The 20,403-nt window shown below is 37.1% G+C and overlaps 1 pseudogene; it reads left to right on the forward strand.

Moving 5' to 3' along the window:
- Positions 1 to 4,654: 4,654 nt before the first annotated feature.
- On the forward strand, positions 4,655 to 6,395 carry LOC124461171 (annotated as a pseudogene).
- The last annotated feature ends 14,008 nt before the right edge of the window (positions 6,396 to 20,403 follow it).

Here is a 20,403-nt window from a genome sequence, read left to right on the forward strand (position 1 = left end):
AAACCTTTCCACCATTTACTTGGATATTCGTACATCTACTTCTTATTCAAACTATCAAGTAAAATGAAGTAAGTAAGTCGTCTCGCCGACTTAGGTATACCATACACCAGTAAAGCAAATATTTCAACTTTATTAAACAAATGCATTTTCACTTGCTTCTTACAAGCATATCTTAGTATCTCGCTCACTCAATCATACGAGCACCCTAGCGCCCCCACCAGCCAACGGCCAACTCCGGCCTTATGGAAAAACGTTTATATGCATAACTCGACTGTTTTGACTGTCCGATTTTGATCAAATTTGGTATTTTGCTAGATATTAGTATTAAATTTAAGTGTGCCAAATTTGATTGCATAAGGTAAAAAAATACGGGAGATAATCAAGTTTTTCAAATTACGGGGGCGGAAAAGGGCGTGGCAAAATTTTTATGCATACAAAATGTGTGCATTTCCTAAGCGAATATACATACCAAATATGGTGTCTCTAGCTGGAATAGTTTTTGATATAAACGCTTTTTTTAAATTGCGGGGGCGGGAAGGGGCGTGTCAAAAATTTGAAATAAACTTGATCACTCTACATACTACACGAGTCTACATACCAAATTTGGTGGCTCTAGCTCTTACAGTCTCCGAGATCTAGGTGTTCATACGGACAGACGGACAGACGGACGGACGGAAGGACGGACGGACGGACGGAAGGACGGACGGACGGACGGAAGGACGGACGGACGGACGGAAGGACGGACGGACGGACGGACAGACGGACATGGCTAGATCGACTCGGTTGTTGATCCTGATCAAGAATATATATACTTTGTGGGGTCGGAGATGCTTCCTTCTGCCTGTTACATACATTTTGGCGACTTTAATATACCATTTCACCCTATGGGTGTATGGTATAAAAATATGACTTAAACTTATAATCAATTATACATATCGATTTCTGTCACTGCTCAAATGTAAAAATGTACATCAGTCTGCTAGCTAGAAAAATTGGCCATGTCCGCCTGTTTTTAGCTCTCTGAAAGCAATAGCTAATTGGATGAATTCCGGTCCAAAATAAGATGAGCTCCTCGGGACGCCCAATCGAACTACCAAGCAACCAAATTTCCCCATTGTAAAGAGCAAAAGATATAAAATTGCATTAACAATCCAGATGTTTACTTATTTTTAAATACAAATTTGGGTCGAAAAAAGTAATTATAGAAATTTAAAAAAATTTATAGAATCGTTGTCATTTCTAATGCAAAAAAATTCAATATATACATAAGCCTTTTCTTTTATTTGCTTTGTCCTCTTTTTTCTTCACTTTAACCAAAACTTTTTGGTCATTTTTAGCGATATTTATCTTGGTGTGTCCTTTCCGTATGGCCAGCTCTCGGGGATGTTTATTAACGATTTTCTTGAACTTTTCCAGTTGATCGACCTTAGTTGCGGCCTTAAGCCATTCTTTTTTATTTCTTATTTTTTGTACTTTTTACCAACTGACTTCAGGTTTTTGACCGCCATTTTTTTACGTTATCGGCCACACGACGTTTTTTCTTGATACTCCTTGGTTTGGAAGTCGGACTTCTAGTGAGTGGGCGCACCTCACGGGAAACGTGGCCAAAAGGAGCCATCACCATTACTTTCGTATTAGGGGAAATTACCGCCTTTTTCGCTTCGATCTTAGGTTTAACTTTTTCCGCATTCAATTTAGCACATTTTGGTGCATCCTTCCACTTTGGCGCCAATCTAAGGCCATCTTTGGAACCTTCAGTTTTTGGGCAAATTTTTTAAACTTGCCGTTTCCCGGTTTATTAAAGTTAGGCCAGTCAGGATTGGTCATTTTTACTTGAAATTTGTTTTTACTTGAAATTTGTTTTAATTATTAGAACTATACTCTCGAGCACGATTTTCTAGAATGTGAAATATCGGAGTAGGAAATGAGGCAGGTAAACAAGGCAAATGGACATGGCCTACTTTTCACTTTTTATTTTTCACTCTCCCGCCTACTGCCTTTGTCGGTCAGTGTCTGATCAGGATTTCATAATAATCTTTCTATTAACATATTTTAGTTGTGATTCTATAAATATTACATTTAAGTCTAATATATTATGTCTTAATTTTATTTCTTTGAATGGCACAAGCACACGCGTTATAAACTTGCGATATATATACATATATGTAATTTCAATATCACCTAATCAATAAACATTCTAAGATATTTCAAACTGGCGACGAGGATGGGATGCTAATTATCATCCGAAATAAACTTGGAATTATTAACGCAAAATATCAAAAAATTGTCACGCACAAAAGCATACATATACGTTTACATATACATGCTGTGGTGAAATTTTGCAAACGTTTATACACACATTTGCATGGCAGAGTCGCTTGCTGGTGAATTTGGAGAGATTAGATTGGCCGGCGTTTTTGAGGAAAAGAAGGAAGTAATTGATTCTACGAGTGCTAAATATACTCAACGGAACCCAATTATGACGACAGTTGGAAGTTTGGAACCGTTTGATTTGGGACAGCCAAATAAATGGGGCTCATATTTGGAGCGATTTAAATTGTTCCTGCTTGCCAATGATGTCAACGACGAGGGTCGCAAAAAAGCATCTTTCCTCACATTGGTCGGAGCACCAGTCTACGATCTTTTGACATCATTGGCGTTTCCAAACCAGGTCAGTACATTACCGTTAGACCAAATTGAGAAGATTCTAACTGATCATCTTTGTCCACGTCCATCGGAAATCGCGGCATTTTATCATTTTCACAAACGTGATCAACATCCGGATGAGACCGTCGGAAACTATCTCGCAGCCCTGCGGGCATTGGCAGTGGGTTGCGATTTTGGAGCAGCGTTGGACAGAATGCTGCGTGGTCGTTTTGTATGCGGCATGAGGGATGAAAGCTTACAGAGAAGTTTTCTTGCAGACACTGAATTGACAGTGCAGAAAGTTTTGGAGAGAGCAACTACTAGTGAAGCTGCAGCAGCGAGTGCAAAGGCTATCAGACAGCCTAACGAGACTATCCACAGCATCAAATCACAGCGCCCTCAACAACCACATAAAGGAAAAGGACAACAATGTGCGGGTTGTGCCGGTGCACACGGCCGGCAGCAATGCCCTTATCGTGAAGCAATATGTCACGGCTGTGGCCGGAAGGGCCATCTTAAGCGTGTCTGCCGGAGTAATGACTCGTCGAACGATGTTCATCCAGTAAAGGGCAAAAATTCACGTGGGAAATCGGTAAACCTCATATCTAATCTGGTGAGCCTGAAGAAACGTATCACGGTACAGATTAATGGAAAATCGTGTACTTTTGAAGTGGATTCTGGATCTGACGTAACTATGATGACGTTGCGGACTTATGATCGTATCTGGCCAACAAACAAGCCTAAAGTTTACAACTACGATCCGGGGTTTAGTGACTACCAACACAACCCAATCCAGATACTAAGTAGGAGTTTTTGATGTATCAATTTATTACAACGGTCGTAATATTGATAATCTACCAGTCATCGTCACTAAAAGCGGTTGTAGCGACCTTCTGGGTTGTAACTGGTTCGACCCACTAGGCATCAGTATCAAGGGCATACATTCAGTGGGCAGTGACGTACAGATCGCAGGCATTCTGAATAAGTTCGAACACTTATTCTCAACAGAACTTGGTTGTTACACTGGTCCGCCAGTCATATTAAACATTGATGCTACAGTGCCACCAGTGCGACTACCTCCACGCCGAATTCCATAAGCTCTAAAGGGACTAGTCGAAGAGGAGCTGGATCGCCAATGCAAGCAAGGGATTCTTAAACCTGTGGAGTATTCCGATTGGGCCACTCCTATTGTACCAGTTATCAAGAAGGACGGTTCAATTCGTATTTGCGGCGACTATAAATCAACTTTAAACAAAGCGGTTAAGCCGCACTGCCATCAATACCGGCGATCAACACTTTGCTGGCATCTATGGAAGGTGGATCGATTTTTGCCAAAATTGATCTGGCTCAAGCTTATCAGCAGTTAGTAGTCGACGAAAACTCGTCTTTGCTGCAAACAATCAGTACACATAAGGGTGCATTCAAAGTTACTCGATTGCAATTCGGCATTTCATCAGCACCAGGCATTTTTCAAAGCTGTATTGAGAATGTGGTACAGAATATTTCCGGAGTCTTACCATATTTTGATGACATTGTAATAATTGGAAAAACGGAAACGGAGTTGGCAACTAGATTACAGGAACTGTTTATACGTTTTGACAAAGCCGGACTGCGACTACGCAAGGACAAATGCCAATTCGGAGTACCATTCGTTGAGTTTTTAGGTTTCAAAATTGACTCAACTGGTATAAGACCATGTGCCGATAAAGTCTCGGCAATCAAAGACGCACCAGCACCTAAGGATAAAAAGCAGTTGCAGGCTTTCTTAGGACTACTAAATTTTTATCACTCATTTTTGCCACATAAAGCAACAGTGGCAGAACCCTTACATCGTCTTTTGGATAAAAATGCAACTTGGAGGTGGTACAAACAGTGTGAGAAGGCTTTTTCTACACTTAAGGAACTTATTGGGTCAGACGACGTACTAGTGCATTATGATGGTTCATTGCCACTAGTGCTAGCTTGTGATGCGTCACCATATGGACTCGGTGCAGTTTTAAGTCACAAAATGCCGAATGGAGCGGAGAAACCCATCGCTTTTTACTCCCGTACCTTATCCAAAGCTGAGCGAAATTATGCTCAGATTGATCGAGAAGCTATTGCTTTGGTAGCAGGAGTAAAGAAGTTCCACAACTACGTCTACGGTCGTACTTTCACACTAATCCCAAACATTATTTCAAATCAGATGCTACGTCGATCTTTGTTCCTGTCAGCATATACTTTCGAGCTAGTACACCGCTCCGGATTAAAAATGGGCAATGCGGATTTTCTAAGTCGTTGTCCACTGTCAGCAGCATCGGACGCTGTTAGCACCGACGATGTGCTAATGATCGAATTAGCAGCAACGCCAATCATAAGTGCTGAGGCGATGGCCGCTCAAACATCGAAGGACCCCTTATTGGCGAAAGTATCAAACTGGGTGTTAAGGGGATGGCCTGACATGAAATTGGAGCAATCAGATATTGCATATCCATACTATTGCCGTCGGGAACAGCTCTCTACAAATAAAGGAGTTTTGATTTGGGGAAATCGCGCCGTAGTTCCACCGAAATCCAGAGCAACAATTTTAGCTGCTCTACATGCCGCTCATCCAGGCATTGTAAAAATGAAGGCGTTAGCGCGTAGCTATGTTTGGTGGCCAAACATTGACGCTGAGATTGAACTTATTGTTAAGAAATGTATTCCATGCCAGCAGAATCGTAACGATCATTCAGAGGCACCGGTGCATCATTGGGAGTCAGCCAAGCGGCCGTGGTCCCGTCTACACATCGATTTTGCAGGACCTTTTCAAGGAAAAACCTTTCTTCTGGTCGTGGATTCTTACTCAAAATGGCTAGAGGTTGCGGTTGTTAGCTCCACTTCTACAGCGGCTACAATTAAAGTTCTCAGGCAACTGTTTGCTACGCATGGGTTACCAGATCAGTTAGTGTCAGACAATGGCACACAACAATCTAATTCCTCCACAACAATCTAATTCGACACATTAGATCAGCACCGTTTCACCCACCAACAAACGGCCAAGCAGAGCGCATGGTGCAGACCACCAAAAACTACCTTAAAAAACTATCTCCGAGCAATAATATGGATCTAAGCCTTGCTCGATTTTTGTTTAATCAACACATAACTCCACATGCAACGACAAATCGCTCGCCAGCTCAGCTATTGTTAAATCGGGAGTTAAAGTCCTACTTTGATAAACTACAGCCACAAGAAATTTCTAATGGAGCAGAGCCATTTATTAATCAATCGAAATGTTTTGATACAGGCAAATCCGTTTGGGTACGAAACTATGCACCGGGTCCAAAATGGATAGAAGCCTACATATCCGAGCAAACAGGACCAGTGTCTTACAAAGTTCGTCTGACAGACAATCGCATCATAAAGCGTCATTATAACCAAATTCGAAGCCGAGTTGAACAAACAGATGTAAACATATCACATCAGGCACCATCAGCAACTGATGACAACACGGAAGATCCTGCTTCCAGTAACCACTCTAGGCCAGAGAGTCCTATTCAAGATGATCCACAGTCATTGCATGCCTCACCGATGCTACGACGTTCTGCTCGCATGAGACGACCCACTCAATTCTATGAATCATCTGGGTGTTAAGGGGTGTTGTGTATGCAGCCCTATCATACGTTAGCCATCTGGCAACTCTGCTGGCTTGACGCCATGAACAGTTCAGCCGGTCGTTCGCAGCAAGCACACGCGTTATAAACTTGCGATATATATATATGTAATTTTAATATCACCTAATCAATAAACATTCTAAGATATTTCAAATAGTCTATAATCTAGTTGTATTTACAGTGGAATATTGAGGGAATGGCTTTTAAGTGGCTCCACAATACCCGCAAGACCAGATTTATTCGATTGATGAGGATAAAGCACGTTCTTTAAAAAATCGTATTAACCATAACAACTTAGGAAAGCTTTTGGGGTTACTTCCTAATTATTACATATTTGGGTCTATTCAAGATAAACCTTTCCACCATTTACTTGGATATTCGTGCATCTACTTCTTATTCAAACTATTAAGTAATAAAATATGACTTAAACTTATAACCAATTATACATATCGATTTCTGTCACTGCTCAAATGTAAAAATGTACATCAGTCTGCTAGCTAGAAAAATTGGCCATGTCCGCCTGTTTTTAGCTCTCTGAAAGCAATAGCTAATTGGATGAATTCCGGTCCAAAATAAGATGAGCTCCTCGGGACGCCCAATCGAACTACCAAGCAACCAAATTTCCCCATTGTAAATAGCAAAAGATATAAAATTGCATTAACAATCCAGATGTTTACTTATTTTCAAATACAAATATGGGTTGAAAAAAGTCATTACAGAAATTTTAAAAAAATTTGTAGAATCGTCATTTCTAATGCAAAAAAATTCAATATATACATAAGCCTTTTCTTTTATTTGCTTTGTCCTCATCTTTCTTCACCTTAACCAAAACTTTTTGGTCATTTCCAGTGATATTTATCTTGGTGTGTCCTTTTCGTATGGCCAGCTCTCGGGGATGTTTATTAACGATTTTCTTGAACTTTTCCAGTTGATCGACCTTAGCTGCGGCCTTAAGCCATTCTTTTTTATTTCTTATTTTTTGTACTTTTTACCAACTGACTTCAGGCTTTTGACCGCCATTTTTTTCACGTTATCGGCCACACGATGTTTTTTCTTGATACTCCTTGGTTTGGGAGTAGGACTTCTAGTGAGTGGGCGTACCTCACGGGAAACGTGGCCAAAAGGGGCAATCACTGCTACTTTCGTATTAGGCGAAAATACCGCCTGCTCCGTTTTGGTTCTAGGTTTAACTTTATCCGCTTTAAAACCTTTGAATTTTGGACGAGCATTAAATTTAGCACATTTTGGTGCATCCTTCCACTTTGGCTTGGGCTTCATAATTTGTCTGCGCCAATCTGTAGCCATTTTTTTGGGAACCTTCAGTTTTTGGGCAAATTGTTTAAACTTGCCGTTTTTGTTAAAGTTTTGTAAAGGCAATAGGGATTGGGCATTTTTATTTGAAATTTATTTTTACTTTAAATTTGTTTTAATTATTAGAACTATACTCTCGAGCACGATTTTCTATAATGTGAAATATGGATGTAGGAAATGAGGCAGGTAAACTAGGCAAATGGACATGGCCTACTTTTCAATTTTTATTTTTCACTCTCCCGCCTACTGCCTTTGTCGGTCAGTGTCTGATCAGGATTTCATAATAATCTTTCTATTAACATATTTTAGTTGTGATTCTATTAAATATTACATTTAAGTCTAATATATTATGTCTTAATTTTATTTCTTTGAATGGTTAACACTAAAATACTGATTATAGTCTATAATCTAGTTGTATTTACAGTGGAATATTGAGGGAATGGCTTTTAAGTGGCTCCACAATACCCGCAAGACCAGATTTATTCGATTGATGGGGATAAAGCACGTCCTTTAAAAAATCGAATTAAACACTTATTCCATTGTTACCATAACAACTTAAAAAAGCTTTTGGGGTTACTTCCTAATTATTACATATTTGGGCCTAGTCAAGATATACCTTTCCACCATTTACTTGTATATTCGTGCATCTACTTCTTATTCAAACTATTAAGTAATAAAATATGACTTAAACTTATAACCAATTATACATATCGATTTCTGTCACTGCTCAAATGTAAAAATGTACATCAGTCTGTTAGCTAGAAAAATTGGACATGTCCGCCTGTTTTTAGCTCTCTGAAAGCAATAGCTAATTGGATGAATTCCGGTCCAAAATAAGATGAGCTCCTCGGGACGCCCAATCGAACTACCAAGCAACCAAATTTCCCCATTGTAAAGAGCAAAAGATATAAAATTGCATTAACAATCCAGATGTTTACTTATTTTTAAATACAAATTTGGGTCGAAAAAAGTAATTATAGAAATTTAAAAAAATTTATAGAATCGTTGTCAATTCTAATGCAAAAAAATTCAATATATACGTAATCCTTATTTTCTTTTATTTGCTTTGTCCTCATCTTTCTTCACCTTAACCAAAACTTTTTGGTCATTTCCAGTGATATTTATCTTGGTGTGTCCTTTTCGTATGGCCAGCTCTCGGGATGTTTATTAACGATTTTCTTGAACTTTTCCAGTTGATCGACCTTAGCTGCGGCCTTAAGCCATTCTTTTTTATTTCTTATTTTTTGTACTTTACCATCTGACTTCAGGCTTTTGACCGCCATTTTTTTCACGTTATCGGCCACACGATGTTTTTTCTTGATACTCCTTGGTTTGGGAGTAGGACTTCTAGTGAGTGGGCGTACCTCACGGGAAACGTGGCCAAAAGGGGCAATCACTGCTACTTTCGTATTAGGCGAAAATACCGCCTTCTCCGTTTTGGTTCTAGGTTTAACTTTATCCGCTTTAAAACCTTTGAATTTTGGACGAGCATTAAATTTAGCACATTTTGGTGCATCCTTCCACTTTGGCTTGGGCTTCATAATTTGTCTGCGCCAATCTGTAGCCATTTTTTTGGGAACCTTCAGTTTTTGGGCAAATTGTTTAAACTTGCCGTTTTTGTTAAAGTTAGGCCAATAGGGATTGGGCATTTTTATTTGAAATTTATTTATACTTTAAATTTGTTTTAATTATTAGAACTATACTCTCGAGCACGATTTTCTAGAATGTGAAATATGGAAGTAGGAAATGAGGCAGGTAAACTAGGCAAATGGACATGGCCTACTTTTCACTTTTTATTTTTCACTCTCCCGCCTACTGCCTTTGTCGGTAAAGAACTGATTTTAGTCTATAATCTAGTTGTATTTACAGTGGAATATTGAGGGAATGGCTTTTAAGTGGCTCCACAATACCCGCAAGACCAGATTTATTCGATTGATGGGGATAAAGCACGTTCTTTAAAAAATCGAATTAAACACTTATTCCATTGTTACCATAACAACTTAAAAAAGCTTTTGGGGTTACTTCCTAATTATTACATATTTGGGTCTATTCAAGATAAACCTTTCCACCATTTACTTGGATATTCGTGCATCTACTTCTTATTCAAACTATCAAGTAAAAAAATATGACTTAAACTTATAATCAATTATACATATCGATTTCTGTCACTGCTCAAATGTAAAAATGTACATCAGTCTGCTAGCTAGAAAAATTGGCCATGTCCGCCTGTTTTTAGCTCTCTGAAAGCAATAGCTAATTGGATGAATTCCGGTCCAAAATAAGATGAGCTCCTCGGGACGCCCAATCGAACTACCAAGCAACCAAATTTCCCCATTGTAAAGAGCAAAAGATATAAAATTGCATTAACAATCCAGATGTTTACTTATTTTCAAATACAAATATGGGTTGAAAAAAGTCATTACAGAAATTTTAAAAAATTTGTAGAATCGTTGTCATTTCTAATGCAAAAAAATTCAATATATACATAAGCCTTTTCTTTTATTTGCTTTGTCCTCATCTTTCTTCACCTTAACCAAAACTTTTTGGTCATTTCCAGTGATATTTATCTTGGTGTGTCCTTTTCGTATGGCCAGCTCTCGGGGATGTTTATTAACGATTTTCTTGAACTTTTCCAGTTGATCGACCTTAGCTGCGGCCTTAAGCCATTCTTTTTTATTTCTTATTTTTTGTACTTCTTTACCATCTGACTTCAGGCTTTTGACCGCCATTTTTTTCACGTTATCGGCCACACGATGTTTTTTCTTGATACTCCTTGGTTTGGGAGTAGGACTTCTAGTGAGGGGGCGTACCTCACGGGAAACGTGGCCAAAAGGGGCAATCACTGCTACTTTTGTATTAGGCGAAAATACCGCCTTCTCCGTTTTGGTTCTAGGTTTAACTTTATCCGCTTTAAAACCTTTGAATTTTGGACGAGCATTAAATTTAGCACATTTTGGTGCATCCTTCCACTTTGGCTTGGGCTTCATAATTTGTCTGCGCCAATCTGTAGCCATTTTTTTGGGAACCTTCAGTTTTTGGGCAAATTGTTTAAACTTGCCGTTTTTGTTAAAGTTAGGCCAATAGGGATTGGGCATTTTTATTTGAAATTTATTTATACTTTAAATTTGTTTTAATTATTAGAACTATACTCTCGAGCACGATTTTCTAGAATGTGAAATATGGAAGTAGGAAATGAGGCAGGTAAACTAGGCAAATGGACATGGCCTACTTTTCACTTTTTATTTTTCACTCTCCCGCCTACTGCCTTTGTCGGTAAAGAACTGATTTTAGTCTATAATCTAGTTGTATTTACAGTGGAATATTGAGGGAATGGCTTTTAAGTGGCTCCACAATACCCGCAAGACCAGATTTATTCGATTGATGGGGATAAAGCACGTTCTTTAAAAAATCGAATTAAACACTTATTCCATTGTTACCATAACAACTTAAAAAGCTTTTGGGGTTACTTCCTAATTATTACATATTTGGGTCTATTCAAGATAAACCTTTCCACCATTTACTTGGATATTCGTGCATCTACTTCTTATTCAAACTATCAAGTAAAAAAATATGACTTAAACTTATAATCAATTATACATATCGATTTCTGTCACTGCTCAAATGTAAAAATGTACATCAGTCTGCTAGCTAGAAAAATTGGCCATGTCCGCCTGTTTTTAGCTCTCTGAAAGCAATAGCTAATTGGATGAATTCCGGTCCAAAATAAGATGAGCTCCTCGGGACGCCCAATCGAACTACCAAGCAACCAAATTTCCCCATTGTAAAGAGCAAAAGATATAAAATTGCATTAACAATCCAGATGTTTACTTATTTTCAAATACAAATATGGGTTGAAAAAAGTCATTACAGAAATTTTAAAAAATTTGTAGAATCGTTGTCATTTCTAATGCAAAAAAATTCAATATATACATAAGCCTTATTTCTTTTATTTGCTTTGTCCTCATCTTTCTTCACCTTAACCAAAACTTTTTGGTCATTTCCAGTGATATTTATCTTGGTGTGTCCTTTTCGTATGGCCAGCTCTCGGGGATGTTTATTAACGATTTTCTTGAACTTTTCCAGTTGATCGACCTTAGCTGCGGCCTTAAGCCATTCTTTTTTATTTCTTATTTTTTGTACTTCTTTACCATCTGACTTCAGGCTTTTGACCGCCATTTTTTTCACGTTATCGGCCACACGATTTTTTTCTTGATACTCCTTGGTTTGGGAGTAGGACTTCTAGTGAGTGGGCGTACCTCACGGGAAACGTGGCCAAAAGGGGCAATCACTGCTACTTTGTATTAGGCGAAAATACCGCCTTCTCCGTTTTGGTTCTAGGTTTAACTTTATCCGCTTTAAAACCTTTGAATTTTGGACGAGCATTAAATTTAGCACATTTTGGTGCATCCTTCCACTTTGGCTTGGCTTCATAATTTGTCTGCGCCAATCTGTAGCCATTTTTTTGGGAACCTTCAGTTTTTGGGCAAATTGTTTAAACTTGCCGTTTTTGTTAAAGTTAGGCCAATAGGGATTGGGCATTTTTATTTGAAATTTATTTATACTTTAAATTTGTTTTAATTATTAGAACTATACTCTCGAGCACGATTTTCTAGAATGTGAAATATGGAAGTAGGAAATGAGGCAGGTAAACTAGGCAAATGGACATGGCCTACTTTTCACTTTTTATTTTTCACTCTCCCGCCTACTGCCTTTGTCGGTAAAGAACTGATTTTAGTCTATAATCTAGTTGTATTTACAGTGGAATATTGAGGGAATGGCTTTTAAGTGGCTCCACAATACCCGCAAGACCAGATTTATTCGATTGATGGGGATAAAGCACGTTCTTTAAAAAATCGAATTAAACACTTATTCCATTGTTACCATAACAACTTAAAAAAGCTTTTGGGGTTACTTCCTAATTATTACATATTTGGGTCTATTCAAGATAAACCTTTCCACCATTTACTTGGATATTCGTGCATCTACTTCTTATTCAAACTATTAAGTAAAAAAATATGACTTAAACTTATAATCAATTATACATATCGATTTCTGTCACTGCTCAAATGTAAAAATGTACATCAGTCTGCTAGCTAGAAAAATTGGCCATGTCCGCCTGTTTTTAGCTCTCTGAAAGCAATAGCTAATTGGATGAATTCCGGTCCAAAATAAGATGAGCTCCTCGGGACGCCCAATCGAACTACCAAGCAACCAAATTTCCCCATTGTAAAGAGCAAAAGATATAAAATTGCATTAACAATCCAGATGTTTACTTATTTTCAAATACAAATATGGGTTGAAAAAAGTCATTACAGAAATTTTAAAAAATTTGTAGAATCGTTGTCATTTCTAATGCAAAAAAATTCAATATATACATAAGCCTTTTCTTTTATTTGCTTTGTCCTCATCTTTCTTCACCTTAACCAAAACTTTTTGGTCATTTCCAGTGATATTTATCTTGGTGTGTCCTTTTCGTATGGCCAGCTCTCGGGGATGTTTATTAACGATTTTCTTGAACTTTTCCAGTTGATCGACATTAGCTGCGGCCTTAAGCCATTCTTTTTTATTTCTTATTTTTTGTACTTCTTTACCATCTGACTTCAGGCTTTTGACCGCCATTTTTTTCACGTTATCGGCCACACGATGTTTTTTCTTGATACTCCTTGGTTTGGGAGTAGGACTTCTAGTGAGTGGGCGTACCTCACGGGAAACGTGGCCAAAAGGGGCAATCACTGCTACTTTTGTATTAGGCGAAAATACCGCCTTCTCCGTTTTGGTTCTAGGTTTAACTTTATCCGCTTTAAAACCTTTGAATTTTGGACGAGCATTAAATTTAGCACATTTTGGTGCATCCTTCCACTTTGGCTTGGGCTTCATAATTTGTCTGCGCCAATCTGTAGCCATTTTTTTGGGAACCTTCAGTTTTTGGGCAAATTGTTTAAACTTGCCGTTTTTGTTAAAGTTAGGCCAATAGGGATTGGGCATTTTTATTTGAAATTTATTTATACTTTAAATTTGTTTTAATTATTAGAACTATACTCTCGAGCACGATTTTCTAGAATGTGAAATATGGAAGTAGGAAATGAGGCAGGTAAACTAGGCAAATGGACATGGCCTACTTTTCACTTTTTATTTTTCACTCTCCCGCCTACTGCCTTTGTCGGTAAAGAACTGATTTTAGTCTATAATCTAGTTGTATTTACAGTGGAATATTGAGGGAATGGCTTTTAAGTGGCTCCACAATACCCGCAAGACCAGATTTATTCGATTGATGGGGATAAAGCACGTTCTTTAAAAAATCGAATTAAACACTTATTCCATTGTTACCATAACAACTTAAAAAAGCTTTTGGGCTTACTTCCTAATTATTACATATTTGGGTCTATTCAAGATAAACCTTTCCACCATTTACTTGGATATTCGTGCATCTACTTCTTATTCAAACTATCAAGTAAAAAATATGACTTAAACTTATAATAGGGATTGGGCATTTTTATTTGAAATTTATTTATACTTTAAATTTGTTTTAATTATTAGAACTATACTCTCGAGCACGATTTTCTAGAATGTGAAATATGGAAGTAGGAAATGAGGCAGGTAAACTAGGCAAATGGACATGGCCTACTTTTCACTTTTTATTTTTCACTCTCCCGCCTACTGCCTTTGTCGGTAAAGAACTGATTTTAGTCTATAATCTAGTTGTATTTACAGTGGAATATTGAGGGAATGGCTTTTAAGTGGCTCCACAATACCCGCAAGACCAGATTTATTCGATTGATGGGGATAAAGCACGTTCTTTAAAAAATCGAATTAAACACTTATTCCATTGTTACCATAACAACTTAAAAAAGCTTTTGGGGTTACTTCCTAATTATTACATATTTGGGTCTATTCAAGATAAACCTTTCCACCATTTACTTGGATATTCGTGCATCTACTTCTTATTCAAACTATCAAGTAAAAAAATATGACTTAAACTTATAATCAATTATACATATCGATTTCTGTCACTGCTCAAATGTAAAAATGTACATCAGTCTGCTAGCTAGAAAAATTGGCCATGTCCGCCTGTTTTTAGCTCTCTGAAAGCAATAGCTAATTGGATGAATTCCGGTCCAAAATAAGATGAGCTCCTCCAGACGCCCAATCGAACTACCAAGCAACCAAATTTCCCCATTGTAAAGAGCAAAAGATATAAAATTGCATTAACAATCCAGATGTTTACTTATTTTCAAATACAAATATGGGTTGAAAAAAGTCATTACAGAAATTTTAAAAAATTTGTAGAATCGTTGTCATTTCTAATGCAAAAAAATTCAATATATACATAAGCCTTTTCTTTTATTTGCTTTGTCCTCATCTTTCTTCACCTTAACCAAAACTTTTTGGTCATTTCCAGTGATATTTATCTTGGTGTGTCCTTTTCGTATGGCCAGCTCTCGGGGATGTTTATTAACGATTTTCTTGAACTTTTCCAGTTGATCGACCTTAGCTGCGGCCTTAAGCCATTCTTTTTTATTTCTTATTTTTTGTACTTCTTTACCATCTGACTTCAGGCTTTTGACCGCCATTTTTTTCACGTTATCGGCCACACGATGTTTTTTCTTGATAGTCCTTGGTTTGGGAGTAGGACTTCTAGTGAGTGGGCGTACCTCACGGGAAACGTGGCCAAAAGGGGCAATCACTGCTACTTTTGTATTAGGCGAAAATACCGCCTTCTCCGTTTTGGTTCTAGGTTTAACTTTATCCGCTTTAAAACCTTTGAATTTTGGACGAGCATTAAATTTAGCACATTTTGGTGCATCCTTCCACTTTGGCTTGGGCTTCATAATTTGTCTGCGCCAATCTGTAGCCATTTTTTTGGGAACCTTCAGTTTTTGGGCAAATTGTTTAAACTTGCCGTTTTTGTTAAAGTTAGGCCAATAGGGATTGGGCATTTTTATTTGAAATTTATTTATACTTTAAATTTGTTTTAATTATTAGAACTATACTCTCGAGCACGATTTTCTAGAATGTGAAATATGGAAGTAGGAAATGAGGCAGGTAAACTAGGCAAATGGACATGGCCTACTTTTCACTTTTTATTTTTCACTCTCCCGCCTACTGCCTTTGTCGGTAAAGAACTGATTTTAGTCTATAATCTAGTTGTATTTACAGTGGAATATTGAGGGAATGGCTTTTAAGTGGCTCCACAATACCCGCAAGACCAGATTTATTCGATTGATGGGGATAAAGCACGTTCTTTAAAAAATCGAATTAAACACTTATTCCATTGTTACCATAACAACTTAAAAAAGCTTTTGGGCTTACTTCCTAATTATTACATATTTGGGTCTATTCAAGATAAACCTTTCCACCATTTACTTGGATATTCGTGCATCTACTTCTTATTCAAACTATCAAGTAAAAAATATGACTTAAACTTATAATAGGGATTGGCATTTTTATTTGAATTTATTTATACTTTAAATTTGTTTTAATTATTAGAACTATACTCTCGAGCACGATTTTCTAGAATGTGAAATATGGAAGTAGGAATGAGGCAGTAAACTAGGCAAATGGACATGGCCTACTTTTCACTTTTTATTTTTCACTCTCCCGCCTACTGCCTTTGTCGGTAAAGAACTGATTTTAGTCTATAATCTAGTTGTATTTACAGTGGAATATTGAGGGAATGGCTTTTAAGTGGCTCCACAATACCCGCAAGACCAGATTTATTCGATTGATGGGGATAAAGCACGTTCTTTAAAAAATCGAATTAAACACTTATTCCATTGTTACCATAACAACTTAAAAAAGCTTTTGGGGTTACTTCCTAATTATTACATATTTGGGTCTATTCAAGATAAACCTTTCCACCATTTACTTGGATATTCGTGCATCTACTTCTTATTCAAACTATCAAGTAAAAAAATATGACTTAAACTTATAATCAATTATACATATCGATTTCTGTCACTGCTCAAATGTAAAAATGTACATCAGTCTGCTAGCTAGAAAAATTGGCCATGTCCGCCTGTTTTTAGCTCTCTGAAAGCAATAGCTAATTGGATGAATTCCGGTCCAAAATAAGATGAGCTCCTCCAGACGCCCAATCGAACTACCAAGCAACCAAATTTCCCCATTGTAAAGAGCAAAATATATAAAATTGCATTAACAATCCAGATGTTTACTTATTTTCAAATACAAATATGGGTTGAAAAAAGTCATTACAGAAATTTTAAAAAATTTGTAGAATCGTTGTCATTTCTAATGCAAAAAAATTCAATATATACATAAGCCTTTTCTTTTATTTGCTTTGTCCTCATCTTTCTTCACCTTAACCAAAACTTTTTGGTCATTTCCAGTGATATTTATCTTGGTGTGTCCTTTTCGTATGGCCAGCTCTCGGGGATGTTTATTAACGATTTTCTTGAACTTTTCCAGTTGATCGACCTTAGCTGCGGCCTTAAGCCATTCTTTTTATTTCTTATTTTTTGTACTTCTTTACCATCTGACTTCAGGCTTTTGACCGCCATTTTTTTCACGTTATCGGCCACACGATGTTTTTTCTTGATACTCCTTGGTTTGGGAGTAGGACTTCTAGTGAGTGGGCGTACCTCACGGGAAACGTGGCCAAAAGGGCAATCACTGCTACTTTTGTATTAGGCGAAAATACCGCCTTCTCCGTTTTGGTTCTAGGTTTAACTTTATCCGCTTTAAAACCTTTGAATTTTGGACGAGCATTAAATTTAGCACATTTTGGTGCATCCTTCCACTTTGGCTTGGGCTTCATAATTTGTCTGCGCCAATCTGTAGCCATTTTTTTGGGAACCTTCAGTTTTTGGGCAAATTGTTTAAACTTGCCGTTTTTGTTAAAGTTAGGCCAATAGGGATTGGGCATTTTTATTTGAAATTTATTTATACTTTAAATTTGTTTTAATTATTAGAACTATACTCTCGAGCACGATTTTCTAGAATGTGAAATATGGAAGTAGGAAATGAGGCAGGTAAACTAGGCAAATGGACATGGCCTACTTTTCACTTTTTATTTTTCACTCTCCCGCCTACTGCCTTTGTCGGTAAAGAACTGATTTTAGTCTATAATCTAGTTGTATTTACAGTGGAATATTGAGGGAATGGCTTTTAAGTGGCTCCACAATACCCGCAAGACCAGATTTATTCGATTGATGGGGATAAAGCACGTTCTTTAAAAAATCGAATTAAACACTTATTCCATTGTTACCATAACAACTTAAAAAAGCTTTTGGGCTTACTTCCTAATTATTACATATTTGGGTCTATTCAAGATAAACCTTTCCACCATTTACTTGGATATTCGTGCATCTACTTCTTATTCAAACTATCAAGTAAAAAATATGACTTAAACTTATAATCAATTATACATATCGATTTCTGTCACTGCTCAAATGTAAAAATGTACATCAGTCTGCTAGCTAGAAAAATTGGCCATGTCCGCCTGTTTTTAGCTCTCTGAAAGCAATAGCTAATTGGATGAATTCCGGTCCAAAATAAGATGAGCTCCTCGGGACGCCCAATCGAACTACCAAGCAACCAAATTTCCCCATTGTAAAGAGCAAAAGATATAAAATTGCATTAACAATCCAGATGTTTACTTATTTTCAAATACAAATATGGGTTGAAAAAAGTCATTACAGAAATTTTAAAAAATTTGTAGAATCGTTGTCATTTCTAATGCAAAAAAATTCAATATATACATAAGCCTTTTCTTTTATTTGCTTTGTCCTCATCTTTCTTCACCTTAACCAAAACTTTTTGGTCATTTCCAGTGATATTTATCTTGGTGTGTCCTTTTCGTATGGCCAGCTCTCGGGGATGTTTATTAACGATTTTCTTGAACTTTTCCAGTTGATCGACCTTAGCTGCGGCCTTAAGCCATTCTTTTTTATTTCTTATTTTTTGTACTTCTTTACCATCTGACTTCAGGCTTTTGACCGCCATTTTTTTCACGTTATCGGCCACACGATGTTTTTTCTTGATACTCCTTGGTTTGGGAGTAGGACTTCTAGTGAGTGGGCGTACCTCACGGGAAACGTGGCCAAAAGGGGCAATCACTGCTACTTTCGTATTAGGCGAAAATACCGCCTTCTCCGTTTTGGTTCTAGGTTTAACTTTATCCGCTTTAAAACCTTTGAATTTTGGACGAGCATTAAATTTAGCACATTTTGGTGCATCCTTCCACTTTGGCTTGGGCTTCATAATTTGTCTGCGCCAATCTGTAGCCATTTTTTTGGGAACCTTCAGTTTTTGGGCAAATTGTTTAAACTTGCCGTTTTTGTTAAAGTTAGGCCAATAGGGATTGGGCATTTTTATTTGAAATTTATTTATACTTTAAATTTGTTTTAATTATTAGAACTATACTCTCGAGCACGATTTTCTAGAATGTGAAATATGGAAGTAGGAAATGAGGCAGGTAAACTAGGCAAATGGACATGGCCTACTTTTCACTTTTATTTTTCACTCTCCCGCCTACTGCCTTTGTCGGTAAAGAACTGATTTTAGTCTATAATCTAGTTGTATTTACAGTGGAATATTGAGGGAATGGCTTTTAAGTGGCTCCACAATACCCGCAAGACCAGATTTATTCGATTGATGGGGATAAAGCACGTTCTTTAAAAAATCGAATTAAACACTTATTCCATTGTTACCATAACAACTTAAAAAAGCTTTTGGGGTTACTTCCTAATTATTACATATTTGGGTCTATTCAAGATAAACCTTTCCACCATTTACTTGGATATTCGTGCATCTACTTCTTATTCAAACTATCAAGTAAAAAAATATGACTTAAACTTATAATCAATTATACATATCGATTTCTGTCACTGCTCAAATGTAAAAATGTACATCAGTCTGCTAGCTAGAAAAATTGGCCATGTCCGCCTGTTTTTAGCTCTCTGAAAGCAATAGCTAATTGGATGAATTCCGGTCCAAAATAAGATGAGCTCCTCGGGACGCCCAATCGAACTACCAAGCAACCAAATTTCCCCATTGTAAATAGCAAAAGATATAAAATTGCATTAACAATCCAGATGTTTACTTATTTTCAAATACAAATATGGGTTGAAAAAAGTCATTACAGAAATTTTAAAAAATTTGTAGAATCGTCATTTCTAATGCAAAAAAATTCAATATATACATAAGCCTTTTCTTTTATTTGCTTTGTCCTCTTCTTTCTTCACTTTAACCAAAACTTTTTGGTCATTTTTAGCGATATTTATCTTGGTGTGTCCTTTTCGTATGGCCAGCTCTCGGGGATGTTTATTAACGATTTTCTTGAACTTTTCCAGTTGATCGACCTTAGTTGCGGCCTTAAGCCATTCTTTTTTATTTCTTATTTTTTGTACTTCTTTACCAACTGACTTCAGGTTTTTGACCGCCATTTTTTTACGTTATCATCCACACGACGTTTTTTCTTGATACTCCTTGGTTTATAAGTCGGACTTCTAGTGAGTGGGCGCACCTCACGGGAAACGTGGCCAAAAGGAGCCATCACCATTACTTTCGTATTAGGGGAAATTACTGCCTTTTTCGCTTCGATCTTAGGTTTAACTTTTTCCGCATTCAATTTAGCACATTTTGGTGCATCCTTCCACTTTGGCGCCAATCTAAGGCCATCTTTGGAACCTTCAGTTTTTGGGCAAATTTTTTAAACTTGCCGTTTCCCGGTTTATTAAAGTTAGGCCAGTCAGGATTGGTAATTTTTACTTGAAATTTGTTTTTACTTGAAATTTGTTTTAATTATTAGAACTATACTCTCGAGCACGATTTTCTAGAATGTGAAATATCGGAG

The sequence above is a fragment of the Drosophila willistoni genome, unplaced genomic scaffold, assembly GCF_018902025.1.
Source record: "Drosophila willistoni isolate 14030-0811.24 unplaced genomic scaffold, UCI_dwil_1.1 Seg23.1, whole genome shotgun sequence".
NCBI classification, from domain to species: domain Eukaryota; kingdom Metazoa; phylum Arthropoda; class Insecta; order Diptera; family Drosophilidae; genus Drosophila; species Drosophila willistoni.